The sequence below is a fragment of the Rhinolophus ferrumequinum genome (genome assembly GCF_004115265.2).
Source record: "Rhinolophus ferrumequinum isolate MPI-CBG mRhiFer1 chromosome 15 unlocalized genomic scaffold, mRhiFer1_v1.p scaffold_54_arrow_ctg1_1, whole genome shotgun sequence".
Lineage (NCBI taxonomy): Eukaryota > Metazoa > Chordata > Mammalia > Chiroptera > Rhinolophidae > Rhinolophus > Rhinolophus ferrumequinum.
Genome location: NW_022680357.1, coordinates 3,159,890 through 3,167,670, shown reverse-complemented (window position 1 = coordinate 3,167,670; position 7,781 = coordinate 3,159,890).

Sequence of the window (7,781 nt, the reverse complement as noted above, 5' to 3'; positions counted from 1 at the left end):
GCGCGGGCGGGGCTTGCGGAGGCTGCCCGCCGCATGCCTGCTCTGCACGCCGCCGCCGCCGCCCCGCGCCCAGCGCAGCCCATACCGCCGTTCGCCGCCCGCCGCCCGCGACCCGCTGCTGCGCGCCCACGCCCCGGGCTTGCCCAGGGAGTCCGGCCCGGGGGCGATTTTCCAGTCAGGCGGCGCTCTGGACACCTGGGCCCTTAAAGGAGCCGCGTCCCCGATGTCAGGGAGCGTCTACAAACTCCCCTTCGCGACGCGCGCGTCAACTCGAGGACACGCCGGTGAGCAGCAGGAGAAAGAGGAGGCCGAGATCTCCAAGGGCGCCCCAGATGCCTCGTGGGCACCTTTCTGGGCACGGGTCCCGTTGGTCTCCTTGGGGCTAAGACCCAGGGCCGGGGGACAAAGACCACTGAGGCCTACGGATCCCCAGAAGCGTCGCAGCACGGTGACGATCCTCCGAGTACTGCGTCTGTGAAACCCCTTACAATTGGCCGGTTCGGGGCGCTGGGCGGGGCGTCCATCGAATTGTCCCAATGAGCTGACCCCATACAAACGACCGAGAGCTTGCCCGACCGACGGGAGGAAAAGTGCGGACGCTCCCTAACCCAGGGGCTGGCCGAGGGGGAGGGGCGCAGGGGCTGCGAGCGGGAGGCCGAGGTGCGGGCTGGGACCCCTGCCCGGCTCCTGCAGTCAGGGTCTGGGGGTCCACCCCCAGCCCTTGTGTGAACGCTGGTCCTTCCTGGCCTCGCTGAGTATCTCCCCGTCGGGCCAATTCCCAGGGCCAGCTTCATTGCCCAAACCCCAGCTCTGGGTGGGGAGAGGGCGCTTCCCAAGGTCAGCCCGCTCCGCCCGTGGGCGCTTAGGGATCAGGCCGCGATGGGTGTGGAGGGCGCCTGACCCTAGCCGCGCAGCGGGGGGTGCTGGACAACCCCAGCGATTTGCATTTACTCCTTTCCCTCCCTTTTTTGCTTCCTTCCCTCCCTCCATCTCCCTTCTCTGGCCCTCCCCCCACACCCCCAAGTGCCTCTTTTGGCCCTGTGCTCAGAGACTGTTGGCTTCCCCAGGGGCTGGACCATAGGTCCGGTGTACTATGTCCCACATCTGGCCCAGTGCTCTGAGTGGACGAATTCCATGTGCTCCTAGCCATCCTGTTACTCTGGGGCAGTAAAATGAAGCTGAGGGTCTCCTGGGTGTGGTGGCTCTGCTTGGCTGGATTGGGGGTCTGCCTACGATACCTCCTGGTCAGCCGTGGCCCAGAGAGAAGGCGTGGCTATAGGGACTGGGGTCCCAGGTGACAAAGGCCGGAGGGCCCCTCCGGCGCCATTGAGCAGAATGTGAGCGTTCCAAATCCCTCCCAGACTCTGAACTCCAAAGAGGCTGCTCTCTCCTGGGTCCCCACAATGATTCAGTATCTGCCTGGCCTGGGGACGCTGCCTGCTTCACCCAGGCAGCTATAGTTCTCAACCTCGGGGTGCCAGAAGCATCAAGGGGCTTGTCTGTGACACCCTTTCTCTGGTTCCCCAGCCCTGGTTGGCCAGCTCTGAGTAGTCCTCAAAGTGTGCCTTATATAATGAGTGCCCCGGCGAGGCCTGCCACACACCTCAGCTGAGCTACACTGGAAGAAACCAGCTTCCTGCTGAGGTGCATGGGCCTTAGGTACCAATGCCATCTTTCTCATTCGGGTGCCAGGAGGTTTGTTTGCACAGGGCTGCTTGGGGAAGGCACGCCGCAAATGGCCAGTAAAAGGTGGTGGCCATTGCTGGAGTCAAGAGAAGAACCAGGAGCCCAAGAGGGCTCAGCATAGCCAGGGGGCAGAGGGAGGGCGCAGCTGGTGGCCTGGATGTGGCGTGTCGTGGAGGGCCTGGGCCTCCACATTCTGTGGGCCATGGGGAGCCATGAAAGGTTGTGGAGCAGGAGACTCAGGGTCCTGGGTTCCATGTTTGTGTGTGGAACTGGAGATGGTGAGTCGTCCAGCAGAGAGAACTTCCATCCTGGTGAAAAGGGGTGTGAGGCCCAAAGTCCCTCATGCAGGAAGGAGAATGTTGGGACTGGTAGATGGAGAAGGAAGCGTGTAGCAGGAGGGTGGGTTGGAAGAGGGCAGGGAAGCTACCTCAGATCTGGTATCGTCAGCCCAGGAGCCTGCATCTGGCACACACGTTCTCAGTGATGGCCCCTGAGCCATCCATTCATCAGTCAGTTCACAAGCATTTATCCAGCATTGACTGGCCTTGAAGAAACTATGTTGTAGACGGGGCCACATGGCAGGGCCCTGGGGCAGCATCCAGGAGCTGAGAATGGCCCTCTGCCAACAGCAAGCCAGCCAGCAAGAAAGCAGGGACCTTGAGACTTCAATAACAAAGAGCCGAAGAATGCCACAACCAGTGAGTTTGCAGGAAGTCCCTCAGCCTCAGATGAGGACTGGAGAATGCCACCCCAGACTTTGGAGACCTGGAGCAAAGGACCCCACTAAGCCTGGGCTTCTGATGCACAGAACCTGTGATAATAAATGTGCTTTATTTAAAGCTGCTAAGTTTGTGGTAATTTGTTACACACTAATAATTAAAGTACCTGGTTTAGGTAGGGTGGTCAGGGAGGTCTCTGAGGAGGTGACCTTGAAACAGGAAGGGAGAGCAACATCCAGTTGTTGGGAGGGCTGGGGGAAGAGCCTTGGGGTCAGGAGCTGGAGGTGGGGTGAGGAAAGGCCGAGAGGCTAGGGCAGGGTAAGCCGGGGGATGGTGGTACGGGGTGCAGTTGGAACAGGCAGTGGGGACCAGACCTCGAATGAGATTTCCAATGTGCTGGTAAGTTTGCTGTGTGTCCAAAGTGAAGCACTTCCAGTGGGAGGGGGGATTTGATTGGGTCCAGCTCCCTGAGTACAAAGGAGAAACAGGTTTGCAGAAGGCTTTGTGCAGAATCAGTGAATATAAAACGGGGGAAGGATTCAAGCTGATTGTACCAGGTCATGTGGCCACCTGGTGGGGAGGGAGTGGTAAGTGTGATTGGGAGCTGCCTAGAGTAGGGGCAGTACCCTGTCCCCTGGGTTCTCGCCAGGGGGCCGAGCTGTGGGCACGAAGGTTTGTGTGCAGGGTCCATTGTTCAGGGGCTGGCTTAAAAAGAAAGATCTAGAAGAACGAAGTTGGACTCCTACCTCACACCACATACAAAACTAACTCAAAGGCCTAACGTGAGGGCCAAAACTATAAAACTCTTAGAAAAGAAAACGGGAAAATCTTCATGACACTGGATTTGGCAATAATTTCTTGGCTATGACACCAAAAGCACAGGCAGCTAAAGAAACGGATAAGTTGGATTTCATCAAAATTAAAAACTTTTGTTCCTCAAAGGACTCATAGTAGCAAAGAGGCAATGAACAGAAAGGGAGAAAATATTTGCAAATTACATATCTGATAAGGGAGGTTAATATCTACAATATATAAAGAACCCCTTCAACTCAACAACAACAACAAAAACACCAATTCAAATATGGGGAAAGGGTCTAAATAGACATTTCTCCAAGAAGATACACAAATGGCCAAAAAGCACATGAAAAGATGCTCAAGACCACTAGTCAGTAGGGAAATGCAAATCAAAACCAGCAGGAGATACCACTTCACGCCCAATGGATAGTTACTATCAAAAAATGGAAAACAACGAGCGTTGGCAAGAATGTGGAGAAATCGGAAGCCTTGTGCATTGGTTATGTAAAATGGTGCAGCTGCTGTGGAAAAGTCTGGAAGGAGAGACGGCTGGGGGCCTGAGGGAGCCCATGAGGGCCTGGACCTGTCTCCCTGAGCTTGGGAACTGTCTTTGAAGGATGAGGAGCCCCACATTCCACTCTGGGGGGGGTGCATGCGGACTGCAAGGGGGGGCACCGTCCCCTCCCCACAGCCTCCATCTCCTCCATCCCAGCCCTGGGGCCCTCTGCTTCCTTCTGCTCCAGCTGTGCCGAGGCCACATCCTGGGGCTCTGGGGTTCTTCCTGCCCTGCAGCCCAGACTAGCTAGGTAGAGCCTTTCACACAATGTTCCTATGTAGCACTGACTTGGCTGTGGGAGTGTCGGGGAAGATGCTGGACCAAAGCTGAGCCTAAGCGGAGGGTTCTGGAAGTGCCACCACGGGCATGTGCACCTTCGGACCATGGAGACAGATATCTCCAGGTGTGCCCAGCCCCCCTTCCAAGGGGCTCCCTTTCCAAGCTCCCCAAGGGAACCCTCTGACCCCAAAGGGCTGGGGAACCCCTCTGATCTCTGCCTGACTCCTTGACCCTGGCCTGGCCCCACAGGACACAGGAGTGCCTTCTAGTGGTCCCAAGCTGGGATGCTGAGGCCGCGGGACGGTGTCATGTCCCCCATCCATGCAGGTATGAACCTGGTCAGTGGTCCTGAGCTTGCTCCATCCCACCGGGGTGGTTCCTACATTAGAACAGAGGAAGGAGCAAAGTCTGCGACCAGCTCTGTCTACCTGTGTCATGACCATGGGGTTGATTGCCTCTCCATGCCCCATAAGAAGGAAGATGGTCCTTGGATGCCATCACTGCCAAATCACCAGTCACCAAAGAGAGAGGCTGTGACTAGTTGGGGCACTCAGAACCTGATGGTGGCAGACCCCCTGCTGTGTGCCCCTCCCAGCTGCTACTGCTGGTGGGATCTATAAGAAGGCAGTCTCCATTTTTGCTCCAACTTGGCTAGCAGATAGGTAAGCCATCCGGACTAGAAATATCTGAGTGTTTCCACTAAAAGGAGAGAACGAAGGGACCTCCTGGTGGAGCTAGGATGTCCCCCTCACTACTGTGCAGAAAGAATCTGGCACCAACAGTTTGGCCCTCAACCCCCCTGAAACAGAGAGAAGAGGCCGTGCAGCAGGATGCATGGGGTGGTGGCCTTCTCTGGCCACATTCCTTCCCACCTGGTCATGCATTCATTCATTCATTCATTCCCTGTTTATTGAGCATGGGGCCAAGGAAGGGATTGTTTGTTTTTATTTTATTTTAAGATGGGAGGACATGTTTGCTACTGAGAGAGAGAGAGAGAGAGAGAGAGAGAGAGAGAGAGAGAGAGAGAGAGAGAGAGAGAAAGAACTTTGGGCGCACCTTGGAGTACCTGTCCTGAAGGTGCATATGGCCATGGTGGCATTTCCAGAGCCCTCGGTTCAGCCTCAGCTTTGGTCCAGCATCTTCCCTGACGCCCCCTCAGACTCAGCCCCCCACGTCTAAACGAGGCATTTTGAGGACCTCAGAGCCACTGTCAGAGCCCGCCCTGGCCCACCCGGGTGAGTCAAATCCCCTCTTCTCTGTCCCCCATTGCAGCCGGCTCAGCCTCAAATGAAGAGACTAAACCCGAAGCCCTCAGACGCCAGCAGTCAGATGGTTCCTCCTCACTGGCCTGCCTGCCGCTCCCGCAGGCCCCTTCCTGCCTCGGTGCCTATACCCGAGCCATTCCCTTCCCCTCCCCCAACACTGCAGCCAGGTGGCTCCCTCCCACTTGCTCTAAATCCCACCCCCTCCCGTAGGCCCTGGAAGCCCTCCCAGCTTGTGCTATAGCCATTTGTTTAGGGGTCTGCCTCCCTTCCAACCTGCGCCCAGGTTGGGAAGGTGTTCAAAATCTGCCGGGTGGAAGAATGCAGGAAAAGGAGCCTACCTGGCTCCGGTTACTCCGATGTGGAATCAGCGCTCCGGGCCCAGGTGGCCACCAGGTGGCAGCAAAGAGATTGCAGCTCCCACCGCGGCTGCAACAGCGGCGAGCAAGGCAGGTTCGACCCCAGGCCTCAGCGCCCCATTTTGACGCCGCCCAAGCAGCCCGGTGCCAGCTGACCTAGCGATTGTTTGCTCACTCATCTGGGAAAATAAGCGAGTGTTAAAAGGAGACTGTCCATCACAACGGGAGAGGGATAGACCCTATAGGTTGCACCCATAGAAACATGGTGCAAACCCCACCATGCTGCTGGTTTCTACCTGGGTAGTGTTACCTGCCAAGATTCACGCCTGGTGGGCTCTTTTTCCGAGACTTGGAGAGGTGATAAAGTAACCCCCTTGGCCCATAGTGGAGCCTTTCTCTGTTTTTAACCGGAAGGATTTTACAAGAAATGGGAATGCCTCCTTCACCCTGTAATCTAAGGTTATTTAATGCAGGCGGCTTGAACCCCTGAGAAACATCTGTGGATACATGTTCTCCATGTCCCCACTCTGAATGATGTGCTTAAACACCAACATGCCCCAAGGCCATCATGACATGTCCCCTTCCAGTTTCCTGGTGAGTGCTCTGTCTCCACATCCTGGACTCCAGGTTCTGGTGAAGCTCAAGGCCCAGGGTGTGTGTCCTTGCAGCCGAGCCAGGTCTAGGTCTCTTGCTGCCTGAAGAGGTGGCCTGAAGAGGGGGACAGTCTCAGAGGGGCCAGACACCCTGCCCAGAGCGCTGAGGCAGGGAGGGCAGCTCAGCCACGTTGGAGTCTCCCCTGCTGCAGAGCCAGCCCCACCTTCTTCCCTGGCACCTGGGGCCCTGTCCACCAGGGGCCTCTCCTGGGGCTGACAGCCACGTTTGCCACTTCCCTGGCCTTGCCCGCCCACTCCCTACCTGGCAGGCTGTGATGCTGATTCACCTTCAGTGTGCCTTCTCTAGGTAATGAACTCAAACTGCTGAGGGGCCTCCAACGTCATATTTACTCTCTGTTCCCCTTGAGACAATTGCTGATCCCTCAATGTGTGTTCATGTTATGTGCCCAGCTTGGAACTGGGGAGCAAGGGGTCACAAGTGAGAACCCATCCCTGCCACCCCCCAGAGCCGACAGTCCAGTGGGGAGAGAGCTGAGCAAAGGGGAGCTTGTCACACCCGGGTGGAGGAAAGGCCTCGACATACCGTTGGGCAGCCATCCTGGGGGCAGGTGCTGGGAGGCGAGGGAGGAGTCTTCCACAGGATGACGGCAAGGGATGCAGTCAGAGCGGGAGAGTGACTCAGAATGGCCAGGGTGGAAGGACAGGGAAGGGGGTCCAGCAAGGAACCCAAATGTTATCTTGTGTGTGTGTGTGTGTGTGTGTGTGTGTGTGAGTGTATGTGGCAGGGAGGTGAACAGGGTTTTAGTAACATGGGTGGATTTGTATTCTGGTTAGATCACGGAGTGTGCACAACAGTTGGGAGAGGTCAGGACCGACAGGGAGATCAGCTGACTCGACAGAACTGGGGGTGGGGGATGCGTGGCCTGGACAGGGAAGAGGAGAGAGGTGGGTGGGTGGAAGCATATCTAGGACTTAGAGTTGTGGGGTCGGAGAGAAGGAGAAATCAAGGGTGCAACCTGGCCTTGAGGTTAGGTGGCTGGGAGCGGAAGGTCCTACAGGGGATACCGGGGTATCTGCAGGTCTGTGGAACTGGGGTGGGGGAGCCCAGTGTGGGGCACCTTGGGTTCCGGGTGCCATGAGACACCCCATTCAGGTGCAGAGTGGGGCATCCTTGCTGTGCAGGTGTATCTGAAGCCCCAGGATGGAGGAGCCCACCCAGGAGGGGTGACACAGAGGGCAGGAAGGCTTGTGTGGAGTAGACCCGAGGACACCAGCACTCATCCGTGGTGGTGAGTGGCTCCCACACGTGGCCAACAGAGGAGTGGATACGGGGCAGGAGAGAGGTGAGCAGCCCCGAGGAGAGTAGTGGAGTGATGGCCGCCGGGAGGGCAGGCAACATGGAGGGTGGCTGACTCCTCGCAGTTTGGTTTTAACAGTGAAAGGCCCCTCCCATGTAATGGAGCAATTCCACTCTTAGGTAAAGACTCAACGGAATGGAAGCCAGGCACACC